A 24,108-nucleotide genomic window follows, 5' to 3' on the forward strand; every position below is an offset into this window, starting at 1 on the left:
ATAGAGAAAAACATAAATTATATCCCACTGAACACAGGCATTTAACTCATGTTTCTAACGCGTAAATACTTCTAATAATATCTTAAATGAGAATAAACTGAAAAGTTTCAGAGCTTTAAAACGAATACTCATCAATAAAACGTACTCACATAATTTGAAAACAAAACGAATTTAAATTTAAAAGTTAATTTAATCTTAAATTTTTCTCAAATCACCTCTTCATAACTTTTTCAACGAGTTTATTAAAATTAAATTTTATAAATCAACGCGAAACCCAAAAACAAACAATCCGATACGTTAACCGCAACAACCTCTTAAATCGATATTTAATACGGATTAAGAAATAAAAGATCAAGGCGAGAATAGGATAGGGTTGCCACTAACATAATATCTATCTATATTGTAAGTACATTTAGTCGGATATAAAACACTTAATAGTGTAGAGTGACCAAAAATATATTCTCTACCATCTCAGTTCTCACATACTCGTAATACGCCATAGTTAAAGACACTTTATAAAGTGTAGCCTAGTACAGCCTATAAAAATTAAAAGCTGACCATTTAATTTATCTTAAAAACGAAGATATCCTTCACAATAAATCTGCATTTTAATGACTATCACATCAATTACTCACTCTTTATGAATACCTACATAGATAAATCAAAAATTGACAACCCTATCACACGCAAAAGGATAAGTCAAGTCTTGAGGCGTCCTATAAATACAGCGTCTTCTTCTTTTCTGCCTTTTAATCTTACATTGTTTTAAGGGTACGTACGAAAAAGTTATAAAAAACGCAAGTCAATAAAGTACGCATGTCACGTACGTACCATCTCCATTAATAAACAAATGCTTCATACTCAGAAATACATTTTAAGAAACAGACCTAAATACGCTGCAGTCGCTTGCTTTTAATACAAATTGTGAATAAAAGAAATGATACAAAATTACTTAACTAGAAACAATTTGGAGCAAAGTAACAAAACTACAATTACCAAGACAGTTAAATCCAATTATTCAATAGAAATGGGTAAATCTACGGATTATAAAAGTTTATTGGTATTGCTCTACATTAACTTAAACATAAAAAATCATATAATCAACTAGAAAACAACCCTATAATATTATTTATTCGAAACTCACTTATACAACCTACTTTCAAGTCTAACAAGTAAATATCACTCCCAATATATCTATACATATAATAAATCTGTAGAAGGGTCAATTCTGTACATTGAAAATATTGAAAAAATAAATAGCAGGGGGTGTTACTGGATCGATACCAAACCCAAATATGTGATTAAAAAAATTTTTGTCTGTCTGTCTGTCTGTCTGTCTGTATGTGAAGGCATCACGTAAAAACTAACGGTTCGATTTCGATGAAACTTGGTATAATTATACATTATTATCCTGGGCATAAAATAGGATACTTTTTACCCCGGAAAAATACGTAGAAATAAATAAATCTTAATTTTTCCGCGCGGACGGAGTCGCGGGCGGAAGCTAGTTTCCAATAAATTAAAAGAATCAAATAAACAAAACCGTAAGGGAATTACCCGTGGCACAGTTCAAATGAATACTAAACTGCATTTCGCAATGCCCGTGATAAGGAATCTTTATGACTCCTAACAGATGCAAGTCATGACATAACCAGCCCTTGACATTGTTTATCTCAACGCAGATACGCTATATACGTAGATTATTTGGGTCAAAATGTTAATTTTGGAGTAATTACTTCATAAAATTGCTTTAAGGTCGAGCTTAGTTAGCTTTATAGATGTGTAACAGATGGGAAATACGTTTTGCCCATAGACCATATGGAACTTTACTCTTTGACGTGACAACGTCTTATAATTCGACTAGCTGCTCCGCGCGGTTTCACCCCCGTGGCTCCACTCCTGTTGGTCGTAGCGTGATGATATATAGCCTATAACCTTCCTCGATAAATGGGCTATCTAACACCGAAAGAATTTTTCAAATCGGACCAGTAGTTTCCGAGATTAGCGCGTTCAAACAAACAAACAAACAAACAAACTCTTCACCTTTATAATATTAGTATAGATAAAGCCGGCTGCACGCACGAAAAAACATGACTCATGCGGCGTTACCTTGCTCTGAGGCGTTCCATGTGAGGCTCGAAGTGTATACGAGAGCGCGGAACGAGCGACAAAGAAGCACAATCGGAGGTTGTCACGTTCAACTATCGTCAGTAAACCGACTTTACAGACAATTATTTTTTTAAATACCTTTTTGCCAAAACAGGTCAAGACACTCATACTTCTTTAATAGTACAAGTAAACTTCGGTGTAAATATTAATATTCATTTGTAGAAAAGAAGGAGCAGGATTGATAGCACTATATCAATCACTTCTCTACTACCTACTACATAGTCCTTATGGTAAGAAATAAGATAAGAAAGGTGTTCTTTAGCCAAATCAACGCGATCACATGAACAAAAGCTTCCAAGTACCTACAATTACTCTCAAATAAGCTCACAATTTGCCCTCAATCGGAGTACCCACGGTGAAAGTAATGAAATTCGGCCTATAGGGGCGGAGTGATACCGTCAGCTCACCGTCACCGCCAACGGACTTCCGACTATGGGATTTGCATACAACAGGCGCAATTCGCAGTGAAACCTTGCTGACTTTCGCAAATTCGTATGTGAAACGGTGAGATGATTCGCGGTTGGAATTTTAAAAAGTATAGATATATGGTGTAAGTAAATGCTGACCAAAAACTTAAACTGCACTGCTCGAAAGAAATCTTAACCTTTTCAATCATTAATTTCTCAATAAACTCATAACCAAAGCGAGCATTTTAAACCCTCTATTAGATAATTGACAAACATAATCTTAATTTCTCAACAATCTCCTATCTCTCTTCAAAACTAAAGATAATTTAATACACAACTAAACCGTCTTTCACCTTAGCTAATCATCAAAACCGCAAACACAAACCCCACTTACACACTCGTACTCAGCAAACCGAGACAATACTTCACACACCTTCCAAAGCACACAGGACTCGACAAACATTACTATTTACTTCCTACACGTGTGAGCGAACACATGTGGCTAATGGAACAAGAAGACAAGTGAGTCGTGACACTGTTAACCTTCGGGAAGTACATGTTGAGGTATTTTTGGAATTACATGTATGGTATACTAGATACTTACTTACCTAATTATCGAAGAAAAACACAGAATTGGAACTTGGAGAGGATTTTCCAAATAATGCATTTATTATCATAAATCCTCTATTATTAAATAAGTTTTTAAATCCCTTGTTTATTCATTAAATTAATCTGTAATTACAAACACCATGTTAATACATTTAGCAAATATCATAATCCTTTTTGAAACCAACTCTATTTCAGTTAATTAGTTTTTACGTAACTAAGACAAATGCCTAATGTCTTCAAACTTTTTACAGTTCCCGAATGATGTCTGTTATTTTAGCACCTATCGCTCAAGTGAGACGATAGGTCCCCCGTAATTCAAACCACGTACAATATTTTAAATTTATTCGAGTACTTTTTGCAAATTCGACTATTTCCTAAACTTACGTTCTTTTAGATCTTATGGTACAAAATATCCTTGTTTTTCATATAGCTCCCTTACAAAGTTTACCTAATCATTAAAATCGCCTCCATATGTAGCAAAGGATTAAAATATTTTATACGCTTAGCTGGCCCTCACCCACTTAGTGCTACGTGTTTTGCTTTTTAATGACACCTACTGAGCCGTCATACATACTTTGTGCGAATTTAAGATAATTATTTTACGATATTTACGTGTTAATTTTAATAGAAATAATAAATATAGTAACTAACAAATGATAAAACTCATGAAATAATTATATTGTCAACGCTCCGTGGTATTACAATTTTTCAATAAAATCTTTCTATTTTTTTAACGATAATTGAAACAGCCAAAATTACAAAAATAAGATAAACGAGCATGACCTTTTAAAAATCAGCACTCGTTTATTCCTTTTAAATTTTGAAAAACGTAAAAAAACTACTCATAAATTATCCAATCAAATATCCACAACACACGCAATCTACAATCAACCTTACATAACACAGCATAATGTTTATTTTCAAATACAAATAATACAGATAAGCAATGTCAAACATCCCATGTCAATCAAACACTTTCCACCGATTGTGAGGTTATCGTAAGATCACAAAGCAATGAACCCGTGTTGCCATTTCTCTGACTGTTTGGTGCACGCTTCTAAGAAAAATCGTTGTATCAACTCTTGATAGGTATACTTATTAAAAAATGAGCGTGTGTACGAGTCAGAAGTGAAACTTATTTGGCAAGAATCAAAGATACCATAATCGTCGCCCTACTCCATCACGTGGCGGTTTTGCCATGAAATTGAAATTTTACTCTCAACGCGCCTAAAGAAGTTTAACTTCAAAACAGTTTTATAGTTAATACCTATAGAAATAGTACTACGTATGAACTTGACCAAAATACCAACAAATCTTTCTCCTTGTCGTACTTAATTTCAATTCCCAAATAGATATACATATATAGAATCATTAATATAACCTATCACCGTTAATAACGTCATCAAAATCAAAAAGAAAAAACTCAATTTCACACGGGACAGACCAAATAAGACGCCAACAACACGTTAAATCTTATTATATCGGAAAATATTCGTGTACTCATTATTAATTAAAATCGGATAAACGTATACATTTATATCTTTTTACGATATTATTACATGACGGCGCGGATCAACAGGTTTTCACTGCGCATTACAAAATGTGCATATTAAATATTGGATCTGCTTCGATCGCTCAAGTCTGGATAGAGGCAATTATAAGAAGCTTCTGATATTACTTTTTATTTAAGAAAACAGTATTTTTAACGCCATTATTAAATTTCGAAAGTTTATCTGAAGATATTGGCTCCAGTGCTATAAAAAATCGGGATCAATTTGTCTATAATTTGTTATACGTTTGGCCGATAAAAATAAGGTTAAGCATATAAGTATTGTATTATTAACCGTTAATATTAAATACTGATTTGAAGCCACTAAACAAACATAGAATACCTACCTTATCAATAACTTTGCGATAAATCGCAGTGTTGCTGAGATAGTCAGGTTTACATTTCAATTGTAATTTTAAAATTTTATCTTAAAAATAAAAAAAATGATAGCTAACACGGGCTTTTATATCGAGTTCTTCAAATAACTCGATATAAGAAACGAGGATATTATTTCACAGTTAATTAAGCCATAGTAAAAGTTACCAAAACAAGCAAAATTTTACTTGGCATTAAAAATGCCCTTCGCATGAAGCGTTTTAAAAGGTAAAGTCAAAACACCCATACATTGGAGGACACGAAGCTCATTGATAAAATCAGTTAACGAAAATAAACACGATTTAATTTAAATTATTTTATTCATGAAATGTTGGCGAAAGATTGTTATCACAACAAAAACTGTAGAGCAAGTCCCGCTCACCCAAATGAGCATTTAAATCCAATTAAAGTACACGAAAAATTGCAAAACAATATCGTACTGTTCTAAATTGTTTCGGTTTAAGATCGCTATTTATTCTACTGCCGTGTTTGGTCAAAATTGGTAAATTGGTACCTGCAATTCCGATTTATTCAATGACACACAAAATTACTCTAAGCGGGAACGTAGAAAGCAAGGTTGAGAGCATAGTAACTAATCCTCCGGGGCTACAATCAAAAAACCACTCGCCAACTTGATAAAAGGACGTAAGATATTTCAAAATAAATCCAAATACCGCGTATTGATTTAAAACTACTAATTATAGATGACGAAAATTAGGTTAATCATGCATCAATAAAAGCTAAACTTCATTTGAAAGTAATCGAAGCAAAATTGCTGATTGATAAGTTTCTTTGAAGATTTATCTATTAAGTTCAGTTTATTAATGCGACTAATTTTATGAGGTCTATAAATATGAGTAAGGCCTTTCAAACACGTTTCATTGAAAAGTTCATTCAGCGGATTCAATGTTGCAATTAACTACTGATAATACCTGTAACTTGCGAGTTACAAAATAAAGAAATCATAAGTTGAAATTGCATACAAGATTGGCGTTATTAAAGTCCCCTCTGCTGTCGACCATAAACACAAGAAAATTATCGACACACCTCTAAAAGTTGAGCACTTATGTTCAATAATTTTTAATCATCTACACAGAATGTTGAATCGTGAACAACATCTTTATTACTTTGTAAGTGAGAATGGATACAATGGTAAAATAATAATAAATCATCGTAGACCTTATAAAACCATAAAAGTTTGCAATGGACTCGATGTCAATTCAATTAATCTTCATACTCCAAATGTATTCATATCGCAGGACGGTAAACGTTGAAAGTTCCAATTGCAAAGTATAAAATATAATGTAAGTCGTCAAATTATTCAAACAAGTGCAAGAAGGGAGATGTCATTTCTCGAGGGAAAAAGGAGGATTGGAACTAACCGATATAACATAGAATTAATTCAGAATTAATTAAAAATACTTCCGTCCCTGGGTACACTTCAAGGCAATAAGCAAAACGGACTTGATCGAAAATCACGATGCCAACATAGAGCAACCCACAAAATCTAACACTCGTGCCAAATATTGATAAAGTACCATAGAAAAAGTGGCTTGTATTTACACAAATGACCAGCGCATTCTGAAACATGACCGTGAACCATGGCAAAAAAAGCCCCACAATATATATCTGTTACCCGACCCACATTAGCGGCCCCGATACGGGGAAATCGCGATGTAATTTCGCGACTATATTTCGGAACACTTTTACTTTGGCAACGGGTTACCGTTTTGATGACACCAATTTCTCTTTCGATACCTACAAGCTTTTAGTTGATACAAAAGTAGCACAGACTCTCATAGTAACATTAGAAGGTGGATTATGTAGAATTTGAGAACGATACAGTTTGGTAAACGTTATGAAACTTTATGGTACGCCTACAATCTACATCATCGACTTTATTGTCTAATACGTCAACGAAACTACATCTTCGTCAACAATCTTTTTCGATAATATATTTTGGTGATTAAGTAAGTTGAAAGTAAATATAAAATAGGTAGTTAAACTCCGTCAGAATTTGTGTTTTTAATCTGGTGTGGGTTAGTAAATTAGACATAAAATGATGTTGTCCACAAAATGGTTTTTTCTAAAAAGATTAGTAAAAAAAGAAACTCATGCTCATTATGCACTAAATCACATAACCTGGTTCCTTTACTTCGCACTCTATATTTCATTCAATGAACGCGATAAATCAAACGGCCTGTCCGTTCCGATTTTGATTGAACTATGAAAATAGCTGTAATACCAAACATATTGGAAATTCAATTTCGCTACTTCATACATGAGAAAAAGGAAAAGTAAACTACTAAAGGAACATTTTTAATACAAGCTTAGAAGACCGGAGATACTAACTCCATAATCGCAAGAATTTAAAAGAATTATAATATACTAGCGGTCCGCCCCGCCTTCGCCCTTGGTACCTACATGTTTAAAATATCCTATCTCTCAAGTTGGATCGAACTGCACATGGTGTGCGAATTTTATTATAATCGGTAAAATTGGTTTAGGATTCCATTGAGGACAAACATTGTGACACGAGATTTATATATATTAAGATGTATTTCTTACACAAATATCCCATGTATAATGACAGAAATATCTGGCTTATGTTAATACTGATTGCATTAAACCATATAATTTATGGAAAAACTAAGAGCAGTTAAGTGGCTGAGAGCGAAACTAATACAAGTTAGTCCGGTGTATTACTTTCGTTTGTTTGAGCCGAAAGTGACTTTTACTCTCGCTATGCAGATACGTGGCAGATACTCATTTTATTATTGCGCGGGAAAGTCACCTTTCGGCGGTGAAAAAGGTCTCCAGCTGAGCGGAATATTGTGCAAAGGGAATCAGTTAGTTAAATATTACTGGAGTGTGAAGTACAATCTCTGTATTTTTTCATTCCTGCATTGGTACCTGGTGTTTTAATTTTAGAAAAAGTTTACATGAATGTTCTCTTGGTAGATTAATAGATTCTTGCATTTGTAATCTTGTCGCTTGATGTTCTATTTGATGAAATTGATTCATCATTTAAGTTATAAAATAAAGTTAAGGAGACGCAGAGAATATAATATCAATCGTCAGAATTATACTCTGTCCATTATATTATTTGCTTTTTGACAACTTCACGCCTATGAAGGATTGTATTGCCTATGTTAAAATGTCATACAAATAATTATCGTACTTCATGGGCAGGTCCCGCCCACTTAGTGATGTCTACACAGAATTATTCAATGATGGGTCGATAGATTATAATAATCGACAGAAATACTCTGAAAAATATATCCGTAAAGAAAAACTCTTCTATTATGATATATAATTTAAACGTAAAGACAACCAAATTGTAAGATAGAAACCAATAAATAATAAAATATTAGTTTAGTTTAGTTTTAACATACAATGCATAGATATGTGGTCTTATTATTACATATCTTATTAGTACGTTTACGTTGTAATTATTATTTACGTACCTGATTCGATTTTTGATAATATTTTGAATTTATAATTGAAATGGTATCACAATCGATAATCTTTTGAACATCACTTCTGGTATCACCCGTCGAGCTGTCAAAAAGCAATTCTTATAGTGGACAGACTATAGACGTTATTTTGTAATATATCCTTTGTCAACCCCAAATGTAGCGTTATCGATTAATCGAGAGAACTCAAACGTAACTCAAGTAAACCCGCATTGAATTTCAATACCAATAATTGAAGTCAAACAGGAGCCGATACGTATCAGCACTATTCACTATTTTGGCGTCATTAAATAAATCGATAATCGAGCACCGTTAGCTATATATCTCGAGTACAATAAATTGCGAACTATTAAATCCCTAGTACTTTTATTGAGCATAAAACCAGCTAGTGGCGAGTCCGTTAACCCAACCACAAAAACAAACAGGATCGAGGCAGGTTGCGGCTAACTAAACCTTTCCTAACCGATTCATTGTCCTTTCTAGGGGTATTGCACCGGGCAGGTGAGGCGCAATTCGGAATCGCTTTACGACAGCTGTACTATGTACTAGTTTTCCTAGTATCGTGTTAATGATAAATATAACGTCGCATGAAACTCGATAGCTTGCGGCGTGGAAGGCCACACGGAGTGTTCCACCGGTGCTTCGTAATAAAATATTGTCCAGTGCGTGTGTTTGACAAGACTTTAGGTTTAGTAACAGTCTCATCTATACCACATTAAGTGATGTAGATAATATTATACTAGTCTGTCTAGAGTGGACAGATGAACTGAAATTTAAAATCAACGCCATTATTTTTTAAAGTTTGCACACAAGAGAATGTATTTTCAGCGAAGGCTTTGCATATACATTATACATACCATTTTTATGACTTTATCTTAATTAACTGTTATTGTAACCAAATAAATAAGATAATGAATATAATACAGATTCAGAACCAGAAGTATCAAACGCAGAACTAATACCACAATAAGTTAAAACCAATAAAAAAATCTCATAACAAAGCTTAATATATGACCACATGTTGATAATATAAATTATGCAACTCGACCCGGCTTAGATAGATAACACTTTAATAAACCGAAACACAATTAGAATCGTGATATATATATACGTTTTTACTGTGACGAATCGCTTCAAATTGATAAACGCCTAGGTCTAACATATGATGCCGATTTTCAAGGCAAAACTTTTGCTAAGAACCGACACACTAATATCTCCCTGGAGTGTGATTTAAGATATTATATGTATTTTGTCAAGAATGAAACAGTACGAAGTGCTACTTTCTTCCTTATACTCTACATTATAATGTGCATCAAATCTTCTATATCAATGTTTATGTAAGCATCAATGTACATTGCCTTTGACCATACAAAGGCTTGACTATTCACCAGTCGTCTTGTAAAAACCGTTACACATAAAAATCTATGGAACCGCGATAACTCCGAGCAGAGATAACTTTGAGTTAGAACTTTTCAACGTCGGTCAATATACGATAAGCTGAAGCAAATTATCACTAACCGACCCTGTTAACTGTCTGTTAAGAATCGTTTAAAATGCTTTATCATATACAAGTAAGAAAACAGTTAAGAGTATAGTAATACTTGCTGACAAATGTTTGTATGTTGACCATTCCCCAGGTCTTATTTTGAAGTCTTATTAATTTAACTGCTCGTACTCGAATAAGAGTTATATTAACGTATTTTTTGTGTTTGAAAGACCATCATTTTGATTTCTTATGTTTGGTAGGATTATAATATCTATCGCTAAACGTATAATTTTGTACACAGTTTGTCGACGAATTAATATAAAGTGTAGTATAGTTTTTATATCAATCCCTGGTAATACATACCTACATCTATACTAATATTATAAAGCTGAAGAGTTTGTTTGTTTGTTTGTTTGTTTGTTTGTTTGAACGCACGAATCTCGGGAACTACTGGTCCGATTTGAAAAATTCTTTCGGTGTTAGATAGCCCATTTATCGAGGAAGGTTATAGGCTATATTTCATCACGCTACGGGCAACAGGAGTGGAGCCACGGGGGTGAAACCGCGCGGAGCAGCTAGTACTCTATATAATGTAGACCACTAAATTGTCTTCATTCACGAAGATTTTTTATAATAACTAAAAAATTGAATTTCCGCCCAATCTAAGCTGCGTAAACTGAAGGTCACAAAATAATTGCCAAAAAGCGTGTTTAACCAAAATGTGAATTAAAGCGTGACATTTTTAAAGTTTTATACATTAAATATTAAATTTGTATTATGTGTTGTTTCATTTGTAATCCTAAGAAATATAGTTATAGAGTAACTATACTGAGGTAATAAAAATATTACAACTAGATATTTTGCACAAAATTTATGTCATCTTATTATGATGGTAACTGCATGATTGGCGTCTATAATTTGACTAGTCCGCATTAATACTTTTGCTTAATATTTTACATAGGTTGAAAAAATAAGAAAATTCTACCTTTCAGAAGCTCTGTTCGCCCTCTATCTATAGCAGAACATTGTTAGAGTCGTCTTCCTTTTGTAATTGCTGGATTTTTCGTGTAATTTTGAGTGTTTTTAGAAACATTTATTGCCAATTACTTAAGTTCTTTTCTTGGAAATTAAATTATGAAACTGTATACTATGAAACGGTTCCCTTAGGACTAGGAGAGGAGAAAAGGTCAGACGTCTAGAGGTCGGTTCGAACGCTTCTGAAAGACATTCAAAGGCGAGATGTCTGATTATTTTCATTACACATATTTTATCTGTTCCCATTTCCCAATCTAGTATATTTGTTAGAGGAAACTACTACGTTTTTGTATTGGAATTTTCATTTATTTGGGCAGGAATTTATTGGCTGCTTGAGCACCCATATATACCCATATTTGGCTATTCGGCTTTTTTGTTAGGAAAATTGTTTATATATGCGTATAAGTAGTCACATACCCTATATTTATAGCAATAAACAGCCATAAAAGAGCAATCGATGGCGTTTCAATCAAATCATTTATCGAGCAATTCTAGATGACTTTTCACAATATTTCAATTTAATCAAATAAATCACACTGTAATGTAGAATCGTAAATTATACACAAGAAAACTATAAATACATTTTCAGTATCAATTGATAAAACATAACGCAGTAACAATTGCAACTAACCAAACATCTAAAGTCAATTAACACGAAATCCAAGTTATCCAATCAATCATGATTGTAATTCCCCACTTAAAGTTCAAACGCGTAAAATAATTACTTTAACTAATCTCATTTACCGACATAAGTAGGACATATAAATATAAAACATTCAATTAAAATAAACGTTATCAGTACGCAGAAATAAGCCAGTGCAATCAAAATGCATTGCAATGTACATATATGCACAGGCAAGATAAAGTGCATTCGCCTTCGTATCAACTATATGTTATACTATTAATATATAAGGTATGTTCTATTTACGTACATACGATGTTAAATTTGCTATACACCGAGTTAATCGTACAATATTTTCAATATATTTTTATAGCAGAGAAAACATACATCAGACCTTTATCCAGCGTTCATGATCTACATGTTATAAACAAACACAACTAGGATATAGAGCAAGGGCGACCAGCACATAAATCTCACTGCCTATAAATCAAGTTTGTAATCAAATTGTAAGCATACATATTCCTAATTAACACGACTCTACCGTTCAGGACATGATTACCATTAAACGCACGAAAAGTACCTGGACGATACGCGCATGCGATCCCTAATGTGACATGTTAATTTTATTACAACAACTCAAAAAACATCCCAACCGGTTGTTTCGAAATGGAGCTAAAGTGACATAAAAATGACGACCTTCACAATGTTCACTTTACGTGTTTAATTAGTTATTCGGAATTCCATCAAACATTCGTATTTATATGTGCTTATGGTCAAAAACATTCGAAGATTTATCAATCGCATGTCACAGTTTATCTTTGTACCGATTTATCTCTATCTTATTAATCTTAGGACAGAAATGTAATAAAAGTACAGAGCGTTCAAAAGAAGTTTCATTCGTCAAATACAACAATCGCCAATTTTCCACCCACGACTTCCCATTCAACTTGACACGTGAGTGTCAGCGGACTAGAAAACACTTTTTAAAGACCTCTGTGAAAACTTTTTAAATTTCAATATGAACAACGAGCGCATTTATATTTAATTTAGAGGCGAAGCCGAGAGATATATCGAAAAAAGACGCCGTAAAAATAAATATTGATGCAGCGCTATCCAATCATCGTTCATCTATTGAAAAACATTAAAAACACCGAAGATTTGAAAGTGAAACAGACATCGTATCTGACGTAAGAACTGTCTTAGATCAACAGGTTTTTATAAAAGAGGTACTCACGATTGGATTCGGTGTGGGGCAGATCGGTACCAGTCGGATGCTTCGACGCATAGGATTGGTTATCGATCGAGAGTTAAATGTATCCAATGTTAAAAAAAACCGGCACACTGAGATCACTTATCAATCGGTAAACGACAATTGTTTGTCGGTGCGTCGCGTCGCGCAAGCCCGAGTCGAGTGCCGGCGTGCGGTGCCGAGTCTTGTAAACAAATAGTTGGTGGGGGCCCCGCCAAAAAGCCTGGCCGAATCACGCCGTTCACTTACGTCACTATATGATACGTAAAACGGCTCTTATGACTGTCTTCTATGATTCTGATACGAGTTACTGGAGCAACCTAATTCTGTCGAATTTATTTTAGCTATAATTTCATTCATGGTTCCACCGTGGCCTTGTTACTGGTCTACAAAATGCAAATAAAATAATAGATCCTAATAATTGCACGTCACCGTTCGCATAATCATTTCGATAGATAATTTTTGACACCAATGTCCCAAATCTATGCAGATTGCAATCATATGATTTAAAAGGCACTTGTCATTGATAAGTGTGTAAAATTAGTTGAAAAGAATTTCTTTAACATCCGTTTCTATGAGATGAATTTTTAATAAATTTTCTACAGAATTAGATTTTTATAAAGTATGTAAATAAATTTTCGGAAGCAATTTAGCATAATTTAATTTTAACATAATTCGCACACATAACATATTACTTCTGTTTTATTCAAAACTTTCACTTACTCAAAATTTCCTGCTGCAAAAACAATATATAAATTACTATACATATCTTTATATACAATACTGGACAAGTTTTGAGTTGATGTAAAAAATAAAACCACTCTAAACTTACCCCACAAGTAAGTGTAACCCTATCTGTTTGTCTGTCATGCTCCACATTGCTCATGGCTCAGCTATCCCCTAGTAGTCATTAAAACGTTCATAGTATAAAAATATCGACCGGAACAAGGCATCACGCCTGGATAGTCAACGGTTCCGTAACAACCTATGAATTTGTAACACCTGACCTTACTCATGCCAAACTTCCCCTGCCGAAACCACAAGAATCATTGGACGGTTAACAACGACATATGATACAATTTTAGCCTTAGGGACCTCATGAAAGTCCTCAAATTGTGTTTAGTTAGTATTATTTAAATGCGTATCATGTAGTGTGTTAAGTGTAATCCGCATAGAACCTTTACAAAATAGGTTCTATGTTGCATCCTTGAGGTACACCATAATACATACGTATAGAAATTATGGACCAGACTTTTTATGTTAATAATATATCAGTATAATAAATTATTTCTAGATTTAATTTTAACTCAAATTCAACGAGCAATATATACTATTTACTACACATGTTTTTAATGTGTCAGTTCCAACATTCAATATTATCAAATGCCTCTTTAAAAATCATTGAATATTTAAGATTTCACCATTAATTCATTGTTTTCTAGTACCGAGCTATAAATAGTTTTTTGAACGGGAATAAAAAACTGTATCGCCATGTTCATGAAACCAAAGATAATTTTATGGCTTTAAAACAAAAAACCTGTTGGTATGGTTCTATAGACAGTACTGGGTTTTTCCACAGAACTCTTGGATTTCAATGTGATCCAAAATTCCATAGATCTTTGTTAATTGATATTCGTAGTAGACCGAAGCGTAAATATTATGAGTAATTTTTTGAAATAGCAGAAATAGTTTACTATGTTTTTGTGATTACGGATGTATTAATTATTCCGAAATTATACACTGTTCCAGATATGTGTCTTATACTTGTTTTATTGATTAATATCGGGCCCTATCACGTATGGTAAGCAATTCCTTTTTTAAGATTTAATTGAATACAAATTTTGAAGTAAATGTAAACATTGTACTATGCCTTTTTAAGTTACGTTGCTGCACTGAATATCAACTTATCTATTACACAAAGTTCAACTCTGATTACGATGTTGAACATTTTCTTTACATAATCCTTTAATAAACAGGACACAGTACATGATTCTGGTGACAAGTGAGACTAACACTTGTACCAGAAACTGGTAGACCTTGGTCACGCCTCTAGTTTTGCCTAGGTCACCTACTTTTAACGAACATGCCTGATAATCATAGGATATACTAGAAATATACGAGAAAAATCCTTAAATATATCCCTACAATTTTTTTGCATTGAATTCAGTTATTCAAATATTAAATCTGAATACAATACATTCGATATACGGTAGCTTTTTTTATTATTACTATTCAATAACACCTAGCAGTGACACCATACATTATTAATAACAAAAAATCGGATGCATAACTCCATAAATTCATGACATGCAAAATATAGCCGACCTTCTGAAAACTTTCCACAAACCGGTAAATATCAGCTTGTAATCTAAAACATGAACGTGGGATAAAACATGGAATAATTCATTTTCCTCTAAACTGAATTCCAGTTGCTAAAAAGAGCTCTAGAATAACTCAACCGACCGAAAAGAGATAAGCATATAAGGCCACAAATAATTTGCTAAATGCAAATTTGCACCTTGTTCTATCTACCTACTTTTTACGTTTCTAACACCGTATCTCTTGTGTTGATTCAATATTGTCTTTTCTAGAAGTTGCTAGCTAGCAAGTATTTGCCCAGTTTCTCATTTGTCTTTAAGCTCGAGTTAATCCGAAGCTTTTTTCGCACCGCATCTCACGAGTCACGGAGCTCAAGTTAGGCGAGTTATCCAGCCGTAGGAACCACTTTTTGCACCAACTTAGCACATTACACAGCAAATGTGGTCAATAACTCCGTTTTCATTGCACTCGCCACGGTTTTTGTTGACCACTGGCCGTAGAGGCTTGTAATGGAAGTTGTGACAAACGTATAACATATTTGCCTTGGATTATCGTTTACAGCACGTAATATAGTTTGAAGACTAGCTTATTATCATTTGATAGACAGTTTAGTATTTATTGCAGCTTATTTACATAAACAAAACAGCCTATCTACAACATAGTTTTGGCATATGTGCTTGTTAGATAAGACTGGCGTCAATATTTGTTGGGTTTTCCATCACCTTTAGGTTTAAACTACTTCGTAATTAATTCAATATTTACTTACATATGTATAAAATTTTCATGTCATGTACTATCAAGCTATAGTTTTTTCTATTATTAAAAATTTGCATAATCATGATGATGTATTTCTTATGACCTAAAAATAAACAATGACTCAATCCTGCCATCGAAAGGAGATATATTCCATAGTGATAAATAGGAATCTAGAAACCATATAAAAGTTAGTTATCACGAATAAACAACGAGGGTGGTATTTATGTAAACAGTTCTACAATTTATGTTTGCTAAACAAGCCTTGAACTCAAACTATTATTATGACGATCTCAAATTCACTTTTGAAAACAACTCATTGTTATTCCATTTCATCTGAGGAATAAATCTAACCCATGGAATTTATGCAGCGAGATCTTATGGAACTTTTGAGAACATATTAGAATACCGTCAATGACAAGAAGCGAATACATTTTGAAGCTATTGCATAGCTTCTATCGCGGGCCTTGAGCGCGGGACCGAATCCAGAAATTCCGTAATGAAAAACCTCACGCTCCCCACTCCGCCGGACACGGAGGTGTGGGTTGAAGGCATGCTACTGCTTTACCGCGGCAGTCCCCGAGTGCCACACGTCTTTTTTTAGATTTACATATTATTAAACGAGGTATTAGACCTTATCCTCAACAATAAACTAAACTTACGTTTGAACCAGATACTTTTGCATCAAACTGAATAAGATAACGATTAATAAGATCCTAATTACCAATGATTCAAGCAAGCAATCACAAGAATCAACAAACTATCCTCACATCCATGCAACAGCCAATCATAGGAAAATTCTGGCAAATCCTGCCTACCCATGTTTACCGTATCCACCACGTATCCATAAACAATGAATTTTAAACACCGATGAAAGTCAATGGTGATCACGAGGCGACCGATCTGCGTTTCAAATTCATCACTGACGCAGTGTGCACGCTCAATATTTATGTGGAATATAAAACGCTGTATAATGCCCACTGCTCCCCCGGCATCTTATTTACTTCTTGCGTTTTGTACTCCTTGGTGCTTTATGGTTGGGTAATGGTTTCAATCAAATCGGTGAACCATTGCAAGACTAAAATCATAGAGCCTTCATATTGTAGAAGAGAAAGATCTTAACGCTACTCTCAACAGCTTGAGTTATATTGGTTAATAGAATTTGTAACAATTAAACATCCATATAAATAAAGCCTAACTCTACATTATTCTGAAAACCTATTAAGAAGACTAAATTGTAAATTGTACTTCTGATCATTATTTGACACAAATAAAAAAAGTATAAATCAACCTACAACTAAACTAACTAGTCTAACATTGAAAAAGCACAAAAATTAACATTAACTCCACTTTCAATCATTCTTCAAATACTAAGGCAAATTTAATGTTTTGTTGGTTACCCTAGAAAAGGTAATTTAATTAGTTATATCAAACCGAATTTTCATTACATTTTCTGATTCGGGACCACTAGCTAACAACCACCAAGGTTGCGGTCGTATCGGCGATCGTTAAATCTTTTAATAGGCTTAAACTTATTTATTTTATTTGCACGATGCCGACATCGAATTATTATTTTAAGTATAATAAAAATTAATCGCTGCTGTTCAATGTGATGAAGTAGATACTTAAAACTATATTTTTTTTGCAAATTAACCACTTCAAAATATCCATCAGCTTGAAATTTGTTACGTGCGTTTCTCAGGAATTGTTTTAAAATGTTCTTGATCGTAGGTACTTCAATTTTCATTTTTCGTTATTGTTCGAAATCGATTAACGATTGACCAAAATCAAAATAAATAATAATCTTAACCCTATTTTCTATGTAATCAATATTTATACAAAAAAAACGACTACTATACTTTTTGTGCCCAAAACGAAACTTTACGTTAGGTATATGTAGTTAAACCTGGAATAATGGTGTATCAATGTGAAAAAAATACGATTATCTGATGCATTATTTCACAAAAAACAATAATTATATATCTGACCTCAACATATCACCGACATTCATTAAATTTAACTATATCACTACATAACCCACCACGAAAGAGCGAACCACATAGTATATCGTACTAACATACAGATAAACAAATAAATTTCCATGCACCCGATCCTCTGTATTTACATTTTATAATTCACTGCGCGATACCTCCAGTTAATCACATTTTAAATGGGACAAGATCTTAAATCGATTTAAATGACACTCGGATAAATTATTACTACTCCGACATACATTTGTTTTTTTTTCTCCTCGTACGTGATGGGGCAACAACGCTTTATATGTGTTTATTATTTTTAACATACCGACAATTGCACATGGTTTTTGTGGTAATAAAGAATCGGGTATAATTTTGGTTTAAATATCACGATTGAACAAAAAAAGGTGATTTAATGCTAGCGTATTGTACTATTGCAGATTAAATACTGGAGTATGTTTAAAGTGGTGACAGTCTGCGCTTAATGTCGCAATCAAATAATATAATTATCTTTTTTCTTGTATAGGTTTAATCGTTTAAATTCACTGTACTGTCAAAGTATGTTAAAATAAACATTGATGAAAATGATTTTCCAGTATACGAGAAATAGTTATAATCATCAGACTAAAAGGATTGGACAACATTGGAATGTCCGAATCACCAAATTTGAACGTCGAAAATTACAATAAACAATTTATTAATTCGACCAATAAGTATTCCCCTAACAATACCGCTATCAAAACATAGGAATGCCTTAGATACAGTGCTAAATGAAGCTAGTATCTAAACTAGAATAAGGCAATTTATTCACTAGGATATCTAGGAAGCGCGTCTGCCAAGGAACATAATTCGATATGTCCTTAATTGGCCATCCGGTGAAACAGTTTTGCTAGGACATTACTATTTATCCGCATAATATCGTCATCAGCCCATTACTGTTGTACAGAATATATTCTCTCGTCTTTTATAATTCACACCTTCAATCGACAGCAGTCTTTAGTTATCGACCTACTTAATTTTGGCGTCCACGATCTTTAAAGACTTTGACATCCCGGATATTACAATATCCTATGGGTAAAACATAAATGTTACTATTTTGGTGGAAAAATTATGAAAGCTGATACTATTAAAGTTAAATGGTAGATTTTTTACTGTACAATAGGGAAGCGCTTGACCACAATCTGCTGCCTGCGACCTGCTGGTGAACGAAGATGTGGCCTAAGATGGAAAGCGCTTCCCTAAAAGATACCCGTATTTTTATACTTTTCTGATAATGTCCATTGGAGATCGAACTTAGCATATATCAAAATCACTTGCTCATTCTACAATCGAGGGTAATAAAAACTAAAATTCCTTTCTACTTTTTAACCATAATGGAAAATTCTGTGAGTAGACATTTTAATGTAACTAAACCAAAGTAAAACACATAAAAATCTTAGCGAGGTAAATAGAATTAATTTATTTATTTACCATCACTTAAGTACCTGTTCAAGATTTAATAGGCCTCATAATATGCAATTTGTAAGTCAAACGAGATCAGCTTTCATAGTAATAAAATATAATGATAAGGCGAAATCGCATTACGTTCATAATTACGTTACCGATTATAATTTAATTACCTTTATCACTGATTAAGGAATTTCTTTGCATGGATGACCCAATAAAATGATGCATAAATGTCACGTTAATTTGCATACATTAAAAAAGACCTTACCAATTTTCATGAAGAGGAATTTTACTTCGCAACATAGTAGGACCCGATGGTTGAAAATTATGGTACATAATACGAAAGTTGTAAAACTAATGCTATCAATAGTTACCGAGTTCCATTTTACTTTCAATTTTTAAATATGTACAATATCTAGAAAATTTTATATGGCGATAAGCAAGCCCTTTATTATGTCCACAACTATATCACCAACTTTATCAATGGATCATCTAAGGATAGGATACGGTCATGGGGCGTCAGAGCAGTGTTATTTTGGTACGAAAAAAACAGGAAACAAATATATAATCACAGCACAACTAGTCCGTCTCGCTTTAATTGAAACAGATTGACATTACATAAATTGTAAATGACAAATTGATCGCGCTGTCCTTTCGGTAAAAGCATCTTTGTATAGTCAATAGGGTACATTATTGATGCTGATTGGTAGAAGTGGTTTTTTAAAAGTAATGATTTAACAGAGGGCAATCGAGAGAAACCTTCTGGAATGAGACCAATATTGGCACAATCGAGATGACACATTGATACAAATTGATGCCATTAGAAATTTAATGTACCGGCCGCACCAAGAAATCTCACTCAACAACCAAACTGTCACTCTATTTTATATTAGCACGTGTGCCCAAATGTCTACAGGTCTGCAGTGTCAAGGAGAGGAGACAGCAATAAAACAAAGTCTAGCGAAAATAGAGATGTTTGTAAAATATTGTAGCATAGGATTTTTGTGATTTCATAGAGATAATAACTATTTGCAAGACATACTGAAACGATCTGATACCTTAACTTATAACTACAAGTATACTTCAATTGTACCTACACCATTTTGGTCGTATGAAATATCTAGTGTATGTAAGGTACCTATTTTCCATTTACAAACTGTATACCTACGCAGAACTAAAATTCGAAATCCATCTAAAAGGCAATTATAGATCTATCCAATAAATTCTATCGTATTATGATAACGTGAATATCTATTATCACAATTGTTATCAATCAGGAAAATTATTCATATTAATTCTGGTTTACATTTAATTTCATTTCGCATTGCTCATGGATAGGCGATGCCGCTTACCATCGTTATAACTATATTTGCTCTTTCCTGCCATTACTATCCAATGAATATTAGTAGGTACTACCACGATAATTTTATAGTCTTCTTAATTATAGAACGTAAATCAAACACTACTTCCCCTGGCCCTTGTCCAGTGTCCACACGAAGTAAAGATTTGATTTGCTGGAGAAAAGTATTTGCTGGAAAAGAAGACAAAATCTCTCACCAGCAAAAATCTACCTACACCTTTCCCCAGTGGCAAAGAAACCTATTTTATTTCGTCGGCAGAACCGGGTCAAATGGCTAGTTCTTATAAGGTATTTACAAACCTTGATAACATTACTGACCCATACAAGACAGTGGCAACTGGCAGTTGGCACACTTAACGCTTTCTGCCTAGGAAAGTGAAATGGTCTAGCTAGGCAATAGGCATGAGGTAACGCACTAGGAGCTCACCCGGCCGCGCTCACTTTCGTTTGAGGTGAGATAACTACACTTTCAATACTGCAATTGCATTGCATTTACATGTATACTTTTTGCATGGGGTATAAATTACGTTATTTACGATTGCAATGAAAATTCTGATGATTATCAATTTAATTCATATATGTACCATATCTGGAATAACAATTTAAACTTTTTTCTTGTATATTTTCAGTACTAGCATTAGCCACTATTATGTATTCTGCGTCAGTACTATAAAACGAAGTATTTCGCGCTGTCTGTCGCCTTATATCTTAAAACGACACAACGGATTTTTAATAGATAGTGGTTCAAGAGGAAGATTTTAGTGTCTAATTTGTTAAGTTTTAGACAACGTAGGTGACACTATATTATAAGGACGAAATAATTTTTTGTTTGTTACGATTTTACTCAAACACTACTTGCTTGGTTTAAAAATCCTTGTTACAAGTGATTACCGAGTGCCTACAGTTACAAATAGCTCATCACAAGTTAGTAAGTATTTTATTTATATGAAAGCATTTGTTATGAATATTTAAAGAAAGAACAAACAGCTAAAAGATTCATCATCATCATCAGCCCATATACATTCCCACTGCTGGGACTTGGGCCTCCTATGAGGATTTTAAAAGCATATTACATAATATATATAACTAGCGGTCCGCCCCGGCTTCACCTGTGGTACCTACATGTTATGTTTTTTCATAAGAAACATCCTCGTACTTCAAGAAATAGATTCTGCAGCGCACGCAATGACAGAATTTTATTAAGGAATTTTTACACCTAAGTTTACATTATTGCATTTTGGTAAGGACCTCTAATTTTTTTGAAAATGCAATATAGCCTATGTTTCTCAGTGAAGATGCAGCTTTCTAATATTGAAAGAATTTTTGAAATCGGTCCAGTAGTTTATGCGTGACAACCATACATAATTACAAACCTTTCCTCTTTATAATATGATATATTATAAAGAGGAAAGGTTTATATATATCCTTAAGAATCTTCCTCATCATCCTATCATCATCATCCTTAAGAATATCTAAATCCTTAAGAATTTTTCAAATCGGACCACTAGTTCCCAAGATTAGTGCGTTCAAACAAACAACCAAACTCTTCAGCTTTATCGTAATATATATAAATCTCGTGTCACAATGTTTGTCCTCAATGGACTCCTAAACCACTTAACCGATTATAATAAAATTCGCACACCATGTGCAGTTTGATCTAACTTGAGAGATAGGATAGTTTAAACATGTAGGTACCACGGGCGAAGCCAGGGCGGACCGCTAGTAATATTAGTATGGATATCAAAATATGCAACTAATTCAAAAATGTTTGGCCCATTTTGACCTTTACTGCCAAAAACTGATAAGATTAAATAAACAAATGAAGTACAGAGTTGATAGAAAGTAATTTATCATGATAAAGTCACATCTTTAGTTTATGGAATCGGTTATAAGAATGCATTTTTATTAATTATTAGTGTACAGTTAACTCTTCTCGATTATATTTTCTTAAAATAGATTATAAGTAGAGTATGTAATGATTTGTCTATTGAAAACATTATTACTATACTATTTTTAAATTTTAGGGCAAAGTGGTCATATGTAAACAGAGTTGCCGATCATTCTAATAAATATGCAATTAATAAAAATCTTAATATTTTAAACCAGCATTTAAACAATACTTTTTTTATACATAAAAAGTTTATGCTAGACATATCTATGTCTAACATAAACTTTTAGGTACATTGCGTATATGCATGTACAGTTAATTTATACAAGTAACAAAACAATTGAAGAATGACTTAATAGATGCACAAGGTTATTTAGAAATCAAGTATAAGTATTCAATTAAAGTGTAAATCGATTCACAAGGTTTCATATAAATTTTGTATTCTTATAAATCAGTTTTTGTAACAGTCAACAAAGTAGAGAGCAGAGTTATGTTCACCGTAAATATATACCGTAAATATATACCTTTTTTTATATCAGTATTGTAAATAAAGATAAATAAAAGAATACAAAAGCTGTAACTTACCTTACAGTGTTACTTCAATGTTATGCACCATACAATTTCATTACTGTTACTTTCATTCACCACAGTCTATTCGTCTGATTGGAAATCGACACCGCTTCTACGCCTGGTGTATATAACAAATGCACTTATAACAATAATAGCACCCAATGCAACTAAATAACTATCAATTTTTTGCGCTAAATTAACAAATTCGCCTATATTTGTGGATACTACTTCACTAATAACCGAGTTGAAAACTAACTCGTTGCCACAACAAGAACTCATCACAATTTACATAAAAACACGATTTTTTGCAATAATCTACATTAGGGATTGCACTATTTAATAAAAATTAATAATTTCCTATAGAATTTAATTATAAATTTGACCTAAATACTAATATCGGCATGTAAACATCTGAGAATGACACAACATTCATGTGACATTTGTTATAGATTGCCACTCTATGCGGTGTTAAATTTCCTATGAAGTAGGGAAAATTTACCTATAAATAACTATTTTAATCAAATCAATATATACCAAATTCATGCATAAATAATAATCACATAGAAACATGCAATTTATTTTTCGAAAAGAATTGGTTATCGAAGAATGAGAATCTAAAAACATCTCCAAGAATGTAATAAAATTGCAAAACTATAAAATAAATTTCACTACCTTACCTGTTTGAAGTTTTAGAATTGATTTATCTACATTCTACATCGAAATTTAGTATGTACTATTTAGTATTTTAAATATAGTATACCTATATAATATTATACATATTTACAATTTGTAGGGGAGGCAGGATACCCGCATAGGCTC

At 33.1% G+C, this 24,108-nt stretch overlaps 1 protein-coding gene across 2 annotated transcripts in view; it reads right to left on the reverse strand.

Moving 5' to 3' along the window:
* LOC149907477 (solute carrier organic anion transporter family member 74D-like) overlaps window positions 1-23,698 on the reverse strand; it is a 63,526-nt gene extending 39,828 nt beyond the window's left edge. The window contains exon 1 of one of the 2 annotated variants that reach the window (XM_090102469.1): window positions 23,305-23,698. The gene's annotated coding sequence lies outside the window, so the exon portion shown is untranslated. Of the gene's footprint in view, window positions 1-12,962; window positions 13,153-23,304 lie in introns of those variants that run through there. The other variant, XM_090102468.1, reaches the window with a different exon arrangement.
* Window positions 23,699-24,108: the final 410 nt, after the last annotated feature.

This window comes from Colias eurytheme, chromosome 6 (assembly GCF_061535395.1).
Source record: "Colias eurytheme isolate Ceu_HAF_F1 chromosome 6, ilColEury1 Martin Lab GWU primary, whole genome shotgun sequence".
In the NCBI taxonomy this organism is placed as follows: Eukaryota; Metazoa; Arthropoda; class Insecta; order Lepidoptera; family Pieridae; genus Colias; species Colias eurytheme.